The 15,571-nt window shown below is 36.6% G+C and overlaps 1 protein-coding gene across 7 annotated transcripts in view; it reads right to left on the bottom strand.

Moving 5' to 3' along the window:
• LOC113112751 (inactive ubiquitin carboxyl-terminal hydrolase 54-like) overlaps nucleotides 1–15,540 on the bottom strand; it is a 55,098-nt gene extending 39,558 nt beyond the window's left edge. For 4 of the 7 annotated variants that reach the window (XM_026278581.1, XM_026278586.1, XM_026278585.1 and 1 more), the window contains exon 1: nucleotides 15,073–15,540. The gene's annotated coding sequence lies outside the window, so the exon portion shown is untranslated. Of the gene's footprint in view, nucleotides 1–5,535; nucleotides 5,698–9,777; nucleotides 9,864–14,808; nucleotides 14,948–15,072 lie in introns of those variants that run through there. The other 3 variants (XM_026278584.1, XM_026278583.1, XM_026278582.1) reach the window with 3 other exon arrangements.
• Nucleotides 15,541–15,571: the final 31 nt, after the last annotated feature.

Genomic DNA, 15,571 nt, shown 5'->3' with positions numbered 1-15,571 from the left:
TTGGCATCCCATTTCTATTACTGAAAGTGAATGATAAACAAGATATCTGGTCAAAGTTAGTGTTAGACTAAGAAAGTGATTTAGAAACTGTTTAATCTAGGCCTGTCATGATAATTAAATAATCAAGTCTTAATTGTGCATTTTTGATCTTCTGATTACTGTGTTTTTTATAAGGCACAAAGGGGAGTCATACACCAGAAGAAGAAAAAAAACAGAGGAGCACCAGTTTGGTTTTCATTCACTATATAGCCTATCATCTAAAGCCATTTGGTATCTTAATGTGAGGGACCTAATTGTATGTACATTGTTAAATTTAAGTTTACAGAAAGTGATCTTCCTTCTGCTGCAGCTGTCAGACATTCTCCGCTCAGCATTCAAACAGCACATCTCATTCAGTTATGACAGTCAGCATGGTGAAACTCTCTCTCCATTGCTCGCTCATTTCATTTGTACAATGAGTGCAGCACGCTGTGACTTATGTTGCTTCGTATTAGTATAAAGTATAAGCATGATTTTTATTTTTTTTTTACATGTTTTTTAATCCATTGTCAAATGATTTCAAATTTCTGAAATATTAATAATAATAATTTTAAAAAATCATATTGGCTAATCGCCCCCCCCCCCCCCTGCTTTTCAAGATATCGGCATCAGCTGTCAAAAAACATATTGGTTGACCACTATGGGCTAGTTGCATATCTCCGCCATCTTGGATTTCCGGTCTTGCGAGTGTGTGCGTAGGTATTTCCGGTTGTGCTTAAAGTCAGTGCAGAGAACCAGAGAAGTCCAAATATTACCTTCTATATGTTTACAGGATTTATAATATCACTTCATATGCAAAAAAGATATACACTGCTATTATCACTATACTACAAATGTTAACTGAGCCAGTGGATTTGAAACCTGTGTATGTTTCGGTCCGGTGAATGAATTAAATACACTAATGTTCACTATTGTTCACGAGATGAAAGTTTAACTCATGGTGTGTATACACAGCTATATAATGTATTTTATCTTACCAAATATGTAAATGTACAAATTACTTATTTCTCGAAGATGTTTGCATTGTTATTATTATTTTTTATATTAAATATTTACCTCGTGAGACGTGGGCTGCGATCTATCTTCAGAAGTATCCATTTCTCAATTGTACACATACATCAGTCTGTTTCATCGTTATTTTCACAAGATTATTTTACACAGTAAAAAATACGTGACTAATTTTAATATCTGTTTAATCTGATAATTAATGCAAAACAATAACAATGGCTACTCGTAGACAGATAATGATTTATGCTGCAGATCTTTCACAAAACAAATAAACAGATAAAAACACACATGAATGCAAACAGCAATCTTTTATTTAAGGCAAACCTACCATAATTATATTACGTTTAATTGTACTGTTAGTTATAAATTATGTTATCAAATAAAGTTAATAAAACATGCTTTATCAGAAATCTTTGTGCGTCTCATTTGACATTCAGAAACATTTATCTTACATAACAGAACAAAACCAGCTCTTCGAAAATGAAAAGTATTGCATATTTGAGAGGTTTGTGTTTGAAAAAAGAAATCCCTGTGGACCTGAACTGACACTGATCCGCATAATCAACAGAAGAATAAAGCAATCTCCGCGTTGTATCTTGATGAATTTCCACACAGAGGTACGCAAAATATAGGGAGGATGTTTCCCCATGTTTTTGATATACCACTATCGGCTGTTAAATTTTAAAATCTTTAATTATATACATCAAGCCAAGTTTCGTATGTAAGTTTCCCTTACAGTCAATGCGAGCGTCGCAAGACCGGAAATAAGTACGCACACACTCGCGTCGCTGAAGCTCACCGGCGCCATCTTGTGCACCTAGCCCATTCTGTAGTGGTGCAGAAAACAAACAAAAAAATACTGGTCTTGGATCTGTATTGGACCATTATTAGAATTTGGAATACTCTAAGCAAACTTAGACTACAAAATAACAAAAAAAGATTAAAAGATAATTATTTACTGAACACTTAAATTAATAACAATTATAAAACAAAACCCATTAAAAAGAGAGAGAGAGACAATTAATCATCATAAGACCAAAGCCATAATACAGACAATTAATTGCAATAACCATGACTATTTTTAGACAATTAATCGTCAGCCAAATTTCAATCATGACAGCCCTAGTTTCGTCAGAGGCTTCTTGTCATTTTATCTTCGGTTGTCAAATGAACAATGCTGTTTAGACAGAAAAAGCAAATGCAAAAGCTATGTTTGGGATTTTCTCTGTCCAGTTAATTACATTAATAAGACACAACTCTGCTTACATAATCAGCCTTAACCTACTTTTAAAAGGCCGCTTCTGCAGTGCGAAAGGACAAGAAAATCTTGAACGTTCACACGAGCAGCTCAGGCTATTTTTCTGTCTGAAAGAAGTTTAGTAGGACGATAGAAAACAGAAACAGGCCCATCCCTGAGTAATACGCTCTCCACCGTCTCCATCAGCCCCGGACTGACATCATCCCGCAGCAGGAGCCCAGTGCTGAGGAAGCACAGGTCCAGGCTGGAGCAGTTATTTTCCACTAAACAGAAATAAGACAGGGTGGGTTGTGGTTGCCATGGAGACCTAGACCTGGTACTGTTTTTGGAAGGATGAGGTGCAAGCACATGGGGCGGGTCAAGCACAAGATACAGCCAGGCACAAACAGCGTCCTTATGTTTATATGTCCTATTCCAATAATTACATCCAAGATGACTTCAGCATTTATAAAAATAAATAAAAAAAGTCATTTTTGTTATACAAAAAAATACTGAATAAATGTATAGCATGGAATGGCACAGATCACATGCCAGGAGATCAGAGGATGTGACCTACAGTTGGAGAGTTTAGTAGTTCTCCTGGAGGCATGAGCCAGTGAACTTCACTTTGGCATGGCACAAGCAACTGCATTTCCCTCGTACCATCTGTGAGGCTGCGAGGCCACCTGAATCTGGGCCAGTTCAATACAACTCTCTCTCCACAGCGCAGAGAGAGGCTGAGATCGCAAATGCAACTACAGGGCAAACTTAGCCCGTCGGTCACATCAGAATTGGCTTCAGTGCTTTTACAACACAAGTTAATAAATTCAGCTGTTTGAAATCACAACCACTTTTAAATAATCAGGAAGAACACCTGAAGATAAGTTCCATGTAACAGCAATTCATCTACATATCATCCAAATACTTTGTCACTTCAACAAATCCATCTATGTCAACCTTCTGTGTCTGAACAAGCATACAATGTGTGAAAAGTAGTATGTCCCATGAAGCCCCAGGAACTAAGGAGCCATCAGATTAAAAAAGCTGAAAACAAGCAAAGGCGAAGAACAAATGCCAGCTTTTTTTTGGGGGGGGGGGGGGGTATTCAGCATAGGTCAGTCAAGGAACACCACAAAGTGCCACAGTTAGGTTATTGAAGTAAAAAATCCTATCCATTCATTCTCAACAGGGGAACTGATTTTTCACAACATCTTATAGACATTTAAAGACAGGCCTACTGTGAGTTACAAGGTTGTGAATAGATAGTATGCTTTTACTGAAACCATCAGCCTGCATTAATTTAGCTTATTTTGTATATTCAAGTAAAGAAAAAAAAAACACCAATTAGATAATCAAAACAAGCTAATCCTGTTAAAATTCTCTAGCACCCACCTACTCTACTGTGCTACTGTGATTGAATACAAATAATTGTGTATGTGTATTTCGCAGTAAACATGAAATATTTTTAATTACATATTGAAATAAAGTTTTATATTTCTCCATATTTTAATTCACCGTTTCACCATATAGTTACAATGCCAATATAGCAGATGTAGTATGTATAGGAATATTCACCTGCATAACTACAAAACAATTAAATCAACAGTAAATAAATATACTCTTCATCAACTCATCGAACCCATAGCGCTTGTCATGCTACTGTGGCTTTACTATCAACAGGCTTTTTCCCACGAGCCCTTTCTTTTTGTATGCCAAAGCCTGTTAGTGTGGTCTGTTTGATCTGGAGCAGACCCGACCAAGGGTTTAAGCCAGATCTCACATTAGTGCCATTAGACATGTGACTACTAGAGCTGGCCTGCAACACCTAATGCCACGGACTCTTGAGCAGCCTATCAACCTTTTTCCCCATATAGTCTATTACATTTTAAATTATGGGTGGTGTACTTCCAGTTTGGGGAATGTCCACTCAAAAGTGCTGAAACAAACCATTTCAAATAATAAGGCTGCCAATCCTTTGACTGACAAGCCATACATTTTCCAAATACTCAATCAATACTCAATTTTTTTCTCTCTACTCTGTTACTGTATGTAACATTGGTACTAAAAGAATATCTGTAACAAAAGCTCTTTTCAGTCTGCTGTGTCATGTCCTTCCTGATAATTTTCTTTTTCTTTCCAATGTAACAATATGGAAAAGCCAACAGATACTGCACTCTTGTGTCTATTCTCCTTCCTTAAAAGATTTTATTTCACTTAAATTCACTAAGAATTAATGCACTTTTGGTGTTGTTAATGGTCTGCTGAAAATTATTTGTCAGTAATTTCAGATCTTTAAGTTTCCTCTTGAGGCTTGATTGTTGAAGGGTTAGGAGACTGCTACCCCACTGCATCTAAGCTGACTTTAAACAAGTTTATTGGTAGTTTCTGAATGTTCACAGTTTAACAGAAGATACTCCCATAATTCACACAGAGCATTAAGGTGTGTCAAGAAAATGTGTTTATGCTGCATGTAGTATTATACTTTAAGCACAACAAAGAAATCTGGTCTAGAATTCGTGACACAAATTGTCTTTATGCTCTAAAGACTTCTATTTCTGAGCAGACCATACTCAGTTCTCAGATTTCAGATTTAGAGTCACATTCGGTCGTGATATATAGCCTAACATCTTGTCTACTTCAGCATGTCACAAGTTCCTCATGTAATCACAGATCCTCTCCGAGAAATAGTAAACTAAAAGGAAACAGGTAAAATATTGGTATTATGATCAGTTCAGCAGGTGCATAACTATAAAAGTCCCACAACATTAAAGGAACTCTAACGTTACAGGTGAAAAGTTGATAATGATATACAGTTTGTTTAACATTTTTTCCTCATATGAAATCACATCACACACGTTCAGACGTTATACATTCGTTAAAATAACGTTAACTCACGTTACCGGTTTAGTTTAATGTTCTCTAAAACATCAATCTTGCATTAAAAACACAAGCGCGAAGAAAATAACATTATATTTAACGTATATTAAAACTTTTGGTTAAGTTAGTTACACCTATTTAGCTAACGTACAGTGTGCTTAGGCGAAACACATGCATTTCTGTTAAACTTTGCACATTTCTTTAAAAGTTATGTGAAATTGACATTTGTTTACTCTGAAGTATGCGACTAACGCTAAGTTAAATGTCTGAAGCTTTGCTCCATAAAGATTCAGATACGCGTCTCTTCCGAACCAAATCCTGTGAGGAATGTCAGAGCTGTTCATCTTTACATTTCATCACAAAAAAACACTCACCAGATTCATTCAAACAGCGTCCGTACAAAGTTTTTTGGGGAAAACAGCTGGTTGTTAGCTTCAGTTAAGTTACCGGTCTCCGCGCGAGCTCTGGACTCTCCTCAGCACTCATTAGGCGCGCGTTCATTGAGCTAATGCGGGCTGGGGGAGGGGCGGCGGGGCGGCGCTATTACCTGCAGTCCCCAGACATAAAATGGGGGCGGGTGAACTACTGAGCAGTGCCCACCCTTAAAAAGTGTTGAGTTTATCACTTCAGAGACATTCAATAATAATAATAGTTTTATAGCTTTTAGTCTGGTGCTTTAGCTTTGCGGGTATCTTTATGCTAGAATTGGCCTACACTTAATGTTGGGGTTGGTATTGGGAGAATCACATTTAGATATATACATAGTAAAACACAAATGATGACTCATCCTGCACTACATTTTTGTCCAATCAAATGCTCTTTTTTCTCCCACTAATACATAAATCATGTGCTGCATCCAAATTTCCATACTTGATGTACAGAAGGTTTATGAAGTAAGCTAGTGTGTGGTATAAGGGGCCATGATCACACCAATAAATAAATAAATGAAACAATTACGGTGTCCACTCCAAAACATGATAGCGTTATGTTTATTAGGAACCCACTGCAATTCTGTCATGTGATAGGCTTCTGATTGGCTGTCAATGTTTTTATTAGGGCTGGGCGATAGGCTATGTAACAATATAATCAGATCATGCACATTTAGTCAGTGAATCTGGTTCTGTGATTACCACTAAATTGCCACCACCTGTTTCAAATGGAGCAGCATTTAATAGACAGAGCCGTAGATCACTGACAAGCAAGCTACGCAATAACACATTCATTATCGCCTTCGACAAGCATTCGATAATGAACACGATATTGCGTAGCTTGTCAGAGATCTACAACTTTTTATACCCCCCAAAAATAAAAAGTCTCAGATTTGGATCGGCCCTCTCTGACCGATAGCTTGCTCTTATTTTTCTATTCTGTTTTCTTTTTATTATATTATTTTAAAAGCCCTTGCTATGTGTATTGCGTTAAGCTAAATGAGACTTGTTATAGCACTTGTATATCATTGCTCTTTTGTTGATTTTGATTGCTTCAATTGTACTAATTTGTAAGTCACTTTCAATAAAAGCGTCTGCTAAATGTAAATGTAATATAATACAAAAATGTATTTGTATTTGAGAATAAATTCAGTATATAGATTAAAATACAGACAAAAAAAGCTAAACTCATGGAGAAAAAAATCAAACAAACTTTACTCCGAGTCTGAAGACAGGCACCAAGCACATATTTCAAAAACAGCAATTTTACAATCCCCAAACTGTTAACTGACTGACTGTTGATTGAATGAAAATTACATGGTGTGTGGGGCAAGTTACTTCCTCCACCCAGAGATAATTAACAGGGCCATAAGAACAGTTTAACTTGGAGAGCAGCCAGCAACTCCCAAAAGGCTCATGATTAAAAACATATGATGAGTGGGAAGACTTAAGTGTCACAGATTGAGAAACTATTTTCTATTACACATCAGAAAAATATGACTGTTGAAAGCCCCATTCACACTGCGAACGACACAATCCCATTCAATTTTCAATAGGAGTGAAGACTCTGTCGACATACATACAGCGACAAAATCACTGGCAGTGTGAATGGGGCTTAAGAATGTATTCACAACTGCTTAAGGGACAGTTCACCCAAATTTGAATTCTGCCATCCTTTACTCGCCTTCATGTATAACTATTTCTATGCACATAAAATATGATATTTTGAGAGATGTCTCAGTGTTTTTGTCCTTCGAATGAAAGGAGGTAATCACCAAAAATGTTTGATTCAAAACATCATCTTTTGCGTTTCATTTTAGGGTGAACTATGTATTTCTTATGCTGTAAAATATAATCAAGATTTAAATGTATATCAATCATGACACAAACAATTGTGGTCAAAACAAAAAAAGTGTATCAGGTTTTCAGCAAGGTCAAAGCAAGGAAGGGAAGGGAGGGCCAGTCCACACAGAACTTTACATTGGCAAATGTTAAAGGCTTTTCCTTCTGAAAACAATGACTGATGTGGTGACTGTAATGAACTGTAATGGGAAAAAGATTTGACCAAACTAAAGCATGGACATCAAAGCCCCATAAACCAAGATGAAGGCAATTTTATTTCATATCCATTTTGGTTCAAACAATTTCACAAATCATTTCACAAGTTTGCCAGGGCACGTCAGAGGAAGTTGAATAACAGGATAGTGCCAAACATACAATGGCATTTTGTGTTGTCAGTGATTTTTGAAATGCTTGTGCTGAATAAACCAAACAGGTTCTACACCATTCTATTACAGAAAGAAATGAGACTACTGTTCTTACACATCACTGCATAGAAATGGAATTTAAACTGTAAAATACAACAAAAACCATGTATAGGAAAGCTGTACAGATTCTAGTCTGCACAGCAATAAACCCTGAGAGAATAAAAAAAATAAAACACCAAAAAAAAACATGACTATGAGGGAAAACAGAAGGAGAAAAGCCCACAATCCAACATAATGACTGCCAATATTTCATAGAAAATAGCCTTACCCCACAAAATAATAATAAATGAAAAAACAACAACAAAATTTTAGCAATATCAATTTAAATAAAGAAAACCAATACAGTTCCCCACAATGGGTTATTCATCGAAAAGACAAAAGCTTATGTTTAAAAAGAAAAGGTTTCATTCACAATGCTTGCACTCTTAGTTCCACCCTGTCCCAAAGACATGACAAATTGTCTTCACAACTGTACTCATTAACAATGAGCCCCCCACCACCCACCACTCATACTATTTCCAGCTCACACCTAATTAACTTTTCTAGCAGTAAGGTTTTTGTTTTGTGTATGAATTTGATTTCTGAAATCAAAAACCCTAAAAAAAAAGTCATTATAATAAGATAACTACAGATCACACTATATTACATGCACTATATCAATCTATAGCCTTCCCAATGTAAGCCAACATCTCCACAACATAGCATCTCCACAGACAGTAATGACCTAAAAGTCAGATCATTCTTATGAGAACAGTGTTGTGTTATGCAAAAACAAAACTCACTCAAAATAAAAAAAAATCCCATATGAAAATGTTTGAAGGCAAAAATTGCATGCTGACCTTTTAAATGTCCTACAGGTACGTTATCTATTCTTCCTGGTTGAAAACACTATTTAAATAACTATCATCCCACAACATCTAACTTCAACATTTATAGTGCTCATGAAAAGCAGGTCACTTTTTTTAACTACTTTTTAAATTTTGCTTTTTGGTTTGCATGGACTGCAAAACTATTTTCTAGGGCAAGAGAGGAGAGGAAAAAGAGGGAAAACAGGTTCTCATACATTATCTAAGTTTTCATATCTAAACCACAGAACAATGAAGCAAACACTTCATGCAGCACACAATTTGCATTCACATCCTTCATGAGAAAAAGGAGTGAATATCCAGGTGATTCAGAGGTCTGGGTAACTATTCCTGTTTTACTCGATCTACTTCCTGAATGACATCATCCTCACTGAGTGACACCTCCTGGACAGCGAGGCATGCTTTACTCACTCGGTCATGTGATTACCCAAGACAAGGGCTGTAGTCATGCATTATCAAAAAGGCTCCTTATGCATAAACTCACTGTCTGACTAAAACTACATCTGCTCTATAAATACCACACCAGAATGGAAAATAGGTCACGATTGGAATTTATTGGTTTAATGTTTCCATTGCATGTTTCTGAATCCGAATGTTATTATTAATTTCCTGTACCAGGTTCATATCCGCTGTAGGTATTATTATCACGCTCTGAAACAGCACAACAGTTTATGGTATCTAAAACAGATCTGTGCAAATTGAATTTACTACTTTATTGCATAAAATAAAGCTTAAATAAATGTGTGCCGTGACATAGACTGAGTTCAAAAATGTACAGGGTCACAACTCCTAGTAAAAGCTGAAGTGTTAATAGCTGATGACCTCCATATACACAGCTAGTGCTAAAAGTATTGTGTTTCAACATGAACAGAACCCTCTAGAATTTTCTATTAAAAGATAGAAAAGCCTGAATGAAGCCACTAAATGTTTAAAATGCAGCAATCGCACCTGTCAGCTACAGCTCTCTGGCATACAGTTCATGTAAAACTTTAAAACAAGCCCTCAGGCTGACAAAAGGAGTTCCTTATAAAGCTTTATACTGTCTGTGTACTTACAGCGTCTGTCTGTCCAACATCTGTGATCCGGTCACGAGCAGCTGTGATGTGTATATCTAGCTGACAATCATGCAGGTTTTTCCAGGTGATTCAGAAACGATGACATCATCCCTATCAGCACACACCTGTTTCCTCAAGAAGCTCCTCCCACCTCTCTGCCTTTAAAGGGACAGGCAGGGTAAACGTGTGACAGCTCATAAAGAACATTATCTGTTCGGACAGACTCAGTCATGTGATCCAATGCCAAACAGTGCGTTTATGATCTCACTCAGATAGCAAATATGACTTGAGACTGAATACAGAGCCAGTCAGCCAAATATAAATAAGTACGACCATTATTATATGTCATGTGAGGTCTTGTTTTTTGTGTTGCATTGCATATGCCTCAGGATTAATTATTTTAAAAAGGACAAGTCATTTTATATTAATCAGATGACACATTCTTAAATGATACAAACTTTTGACATTGTATAAAAACTGGCTTTAATAGAAGCTTATATGAGCCATTTAGTCCACATGCTTAGAAGATTAAACCCTGAAACATTGCTTCAAATTAGCAACTGAAATGTCATTCATAGCCAGCCCAGAAACATCAATGAAAATGCCATATGGGATATTTTTTACATTAATCCTCTGTCATAATAAAGTAGCGCTGTTGCCTGGATGGACAACTAAACAGTGTATAGGTCTAATTTCATCACTAATTACCCTGAAAATCGGTTATTAATAGCTACAGTACGCCTTTCTTAAAGAACTGCTAATTAGACATAATTAAACCCAAAGCAGTTAAACATTAAGAACCTGTCATCAGTAATCTTAATCTGCCATTCACATTAAGACATTCAACCAACTGAACTCAAGAGTGATGTGAAAAATGAAATAAAATAATATTAGGCGCCATTTTGCCCTTATTGTGACTCCATATTGATAAAGACATACATCCATTCCAACCAGGGTTATTATAGTACACTAAAACTAAACATTTTCACTATTTTAAATAAAATAAACAGTAACTAAAATAAAATCTAAAAACTGGGTAATCAATATCTGTGCTGCGTCTCCTCGAGTGGTCAGTAGTACACACACAAGTAGCCATTCACCAATGTGTGCTGCGCTCCCATGGGAATTCTGGGGGATGGTTAAAAATAGCCCAGAGTTCCAAATGGGTGGCTTTCTCAGAATTTCTGTCCCTCAGCATGTTTCCATGCTTGAACTTGGCCTCTGAAGCATCTCTATTCTTTTATCATCTATAAACACTGTGGCCTCAACCATGAAATCATTATGCCCGAGATAAGAATGTGGATATTGTGTTTTCATTTAAAGCCTGTCTGGGTCAAAATCATTTGGGTTATGCTGTTCTTCTCATATCAGCAAGAGAGTGCAGCAGATATATTAGCCAAGTAAAGTCTCAAAGAGTTTTCATATTTCAGGCATACAGGGTGTAGACTTCCTTACAGAAACCCACAACTCCGTGTCTTCATGGCTGTGTAAAAATTTCATGGTTTTCAAGGAATGTCCATGACTCAAGCTTTTTCAATAATACACAGAAATATTTAAGCAGAAACAGATGGGAGGGAGAGAGAGAGAGAAGAAATAAAAATACTATTCGATGATTCACAGACGCCTATTCAAATCAAGGTCACCTTTTACCTTAGATATCATGATTGTCCTCAGTAAACATCATAACTTAGCTTACCAGCCTAGTGGCCTACAGGAGGTCATGTCATGGCTTAAACACTAAACACACTGTGTAATGACCCTGTATGTCAAATACACTGTCAGCTTCAATTAATGTTCAGTTCGCTGCCTCCAAATCCAATTATTCGTTAAAGCTACGGTGGATCTTTTCTATGGGAACAGCAAATAGTTCACATGCACCTCACAATTAGACATTAAATAAAGCGGAAAGCAGATTAAGGAACACGGGGCCTCTGTTAATTATGTTTGAAAGAGACTCGTGTTTAGACATCAATCTTTTAAGGCTGGCTGATGTCCAACAGGTTTTTAAAGGTAATTGACCTACCCAAGTCATTTTAGGAAGCAGCTATAAAAAACTAAATGAAGTAATGATAGGAAATGTGTTTACAGGGGAAGCAATGAGCTAAAATGTTTACACTATGACATCTGTAGGAGGGTCATCCACAATTCTTAGTCTTCTAAATGACTGCTGGAAGTGTTTTCATGGAAATATAAGGTATAAAACATGGTACGTAACTTAAGCATTACTTTTGCACAACATGTAGAAAATACAACTACATTATGTTGCCACAAAAAGGTATATGTATGCTAAATGCACACATTAAAAGACCTTGGGACTTTAATACAAAACACAAATGTTAAACAGTCATTCAAAAGTATGGGGTCAGTTTAAACTTTTTAAGTTAATATAATCTTTTTGGCTTTTTTTTTAGCAAAGATGCTCTAACCACAAAATTACCACAAAAAAATGTAAAACAACTGTGTTAAAAGAAAAAAGAAAAAGTGTAGGCTAAATTGATAATGTTACAAAAGATTTCTAATTCAAGTGTAACTTACTATTTATCAAAAAAAATCATGAGAAAATATATCATAGTTTCCACAAAAATATTAAACCGCACAAACATTAATAATAATAATAATAATATGGAATTTTATGAGAATCGTTTAGCTTATTAAAATGAGTTCTAAAGGATCATGTGACAAATGAAGAGTTGAGGAATGGCTAACTGAGTAACTTCAAAATTCACTGTACGCATTTCTAAAGAAAAACCTTTAAAATTTTTAAAAGACCAAATGTACAGGCTTGTGGCTTCTGAGACTGTTACATAATGATGAATCCAGACTGTCACACAGGTTACATGTAAGAGGAGGGCCTCACTATCAGCTACAGGCCAGCAGACAGAGTTTAATGAGAAACAGACAGGTGTGTGTGAGGCTGAGCAGCACTTGAAAGAGAGCTGGACCACTGAAAGCATTCATCTTTCTTTATTTTGCTTTCTAAAAGCATTTCTACAAACACAATTAATAAAGAATAAGAAACAAAAGGGCAACACAGACAAAAACTAGAAAACACACAGCCATTAAAATCCTACAAAGACACAGTGGCTAGTGGCTACAAATCATTTTTGGACAGTAAAGCCACAATTGTTGGGTTGATACTTTATGACCAATGCATACAATAAAATGCATGCATTTTTAAGGCTGACTTAAATGTTTAAATACCTTTTAGGAAAACTGTCCATTGGAAAATGACCATGAACGTGTGCTTATTTATTAGTATTTACTCAGTCTGTTTAAGATTTTAGTCTGTAATATGCAATTCATGCAAGTTTGTCTCTGTTAGGGTATTTTGTAATATTGACAGGTGATGACGGTCCAAATGTGCAAGATTATTTACACTGACTGCTGTGAGACTTGCAAACTGTAAAGCAATAAACCAACTACATGTGCAATGCCAGCAGCAGTGTCAGTCTCATTAAAATCTCCTCACTGTCCATCACATGTTTAACTGGGCTGCAGACTATACGAAAAAAAAAACCTATTATTATTTTTGTTATAAAAATCCTCAAAGCTCATTATATTAAAAAAAGCATTTACACAGACATAATTTATATACAAGCCATTTTGATTATATGCTTCTACCATTCATTCAATACATTAATTCATCCATTCCTTTGGGATGCAGAGAAATCCCGCCACTTTTTTGTCTTATGTACACAAGTACATGTATTGAATAATAAAATTAATTAAATCTTAAACTGTAATCACAACTGACTGTGATTGGTTTATTGTGACCAGTGCTGAGAATGCATCCAGACTCTACTGGGAGCTTGATGAAGAAGGAAAACTGCTCTCCAAAAGAAAAGACTGGCTAATATCAAATAAAGACAGAGTTTTGATTTACACATGAATGTCCCCCACCAAGCTCAAATGTTCCTTTACCTTGAGAGGTTTAATAAAAGTTATCCTTCAAGGGCTTTTCTCTCCCTTCCCGTCAGAAGCCCTTAACAACAGCATGTTGTGAAATTTACAGGAGTCCCATACACCCCCAACCAATTAGCCAGACTGAAGGCTCTGTCTGCTGATGAATAGGCAACATTAGAGTATAGGCCCTCGAGGAGTGACCATCAGTATGTTAATTTATTCATTTCTAAATTTTACATAACAATTAGCAAACTTCTTTTGCATGCATGCCAGGGCTCTTATTTACTTTTCACAGAGACATTGCTAAAGGAGGAGTGATGAGAGAACATAAAGGGAAGGTTTAGATGGAGGGGTGTCTATTTTGATCACTCCTCTTCACTGTATTAAACAAGAAGTCTGTATTATGTAACACACCATCACACGCCGGAAACTAACAGATTTTTGAGCAAGCAAATGAATCAAATCATTAAACTCTAATAATTCTATTCAATTTAGGAAGTTTATGAATGCTATTATGATTTTATCATCTTGTAACTTCCTCAGAACAGTAGGTGATAGGAATAAACATCTCAAAGCAGATGTGTCCCAGACATCAATTCCCAAAGTAATGAACCGCAGATAGATAGATAGATAGATAGATAGATATTCAGCACACCTGAATTACCTACACAACTCACTCTCTCTATTTCTCACCTGCACAAACTCTGAAACGCCACCAGATGACATTGGCGGCTAGAGGACAATCAAGTGTATTGAAAGGATGAGAAACCGCTACGTCACTGAAAATGGTGAGGAGCATATGGTCTTATGCTGGGTAAGTTAAAACGCACGAGACGGGGCGGTCAATAAATCACCTCCTAATAAACAACTTCCTTTTTTCTGTGATGCTGGCTGTATTAACTCGTTATAGAAATACACAATTTAAAAATGCATGCGTAATTTGACATGTATGATCAGATTGATGCATGCATCCACACGGTCGAGGCTCGACCATGTGGTTATTCTACTACGTAGCGAACTTCTAGATGCGCAGCTTTGTGTTCGTCACAACGCACATTGTGCATAGCTTCGTCAGCAGAGCCCATCACTGCGTGTGAGATTTAGCGTCTCCTTCGCACTATAACGTACCTGTATTATAACACAACCCTCTCGTAGAAGCGTAGCTAAAAAGGAAAAGGCCGATTTGAAATACGCCGTTCTGCGTAAATTATTAAATCCATTTGTTCTGGAAGTGATGCATCCCTGTGTTTGTTTACTAGATCAGCACATGCCTGTGGAACAGCAGCTACGTCTTAACTTCCCAACTCACTGCAAAACGTCTTCTCTGTCCCTTTTTCATGTCGCAGGAACAGACAAGGCTTACATGGGATGGCGAAAGGAGGGTTTCCTTACCTTGCAGTATGCATCCTCCCCCTGGCTGGTCGGCAGGGAAAAAATCTGTTATTTTCTGCCGCTAAACCTTAAACATCCCTCAGCGTCACTGTGTGCTGCAGCCAAGGCAACCAACTCTCGCGATGTTTGGCGTCTCAGGTGTCGACGGAGTGTGACTAGAAAACTGGGCCGTATCCTGGGATGGTTGTTAAACAGGGTTCGTAAGTACTCATGGGAATCGTTCATTTTTGAACGACATCATTGACGATTCCATTAACGAATTTTAGTAAATTTGGGGGAAATTATTCTATTCAATGTAACTCTACAAGGAGCCCAGAATATCAAGCGATGTATATATATATATTCAATTTTATTTAAATAAAGAAACAGTTCTCGGTTATTTTGAGTCAGACATTACAAAATACATGTTCCGTTGATTTGTGAGTCACATTAATTCAGTTACTGCTCCACCTATTGGATTTATTTCATTTGTTTTTATTGTTTTATACATTTATTTTAA

This window comes from Carassius auratus, chromosome 13 (assembly GCF_003368295.1).
Source record: "Carassius auratus strain Wakin chromosome 13, ASM336829v1, whole genome shotgun sequence".
NCBI classification, from domain to species: Eukaryota; Metazoa; Chordata; class Actinopteri; order Cypriniformes; family Cyprinidae; genus Carassius; species Carassius auratus.
Note: the sequence above shows the minus strand (reverse complement) of the source record. Positions and strands in the feature narration are given on the sequence as shown.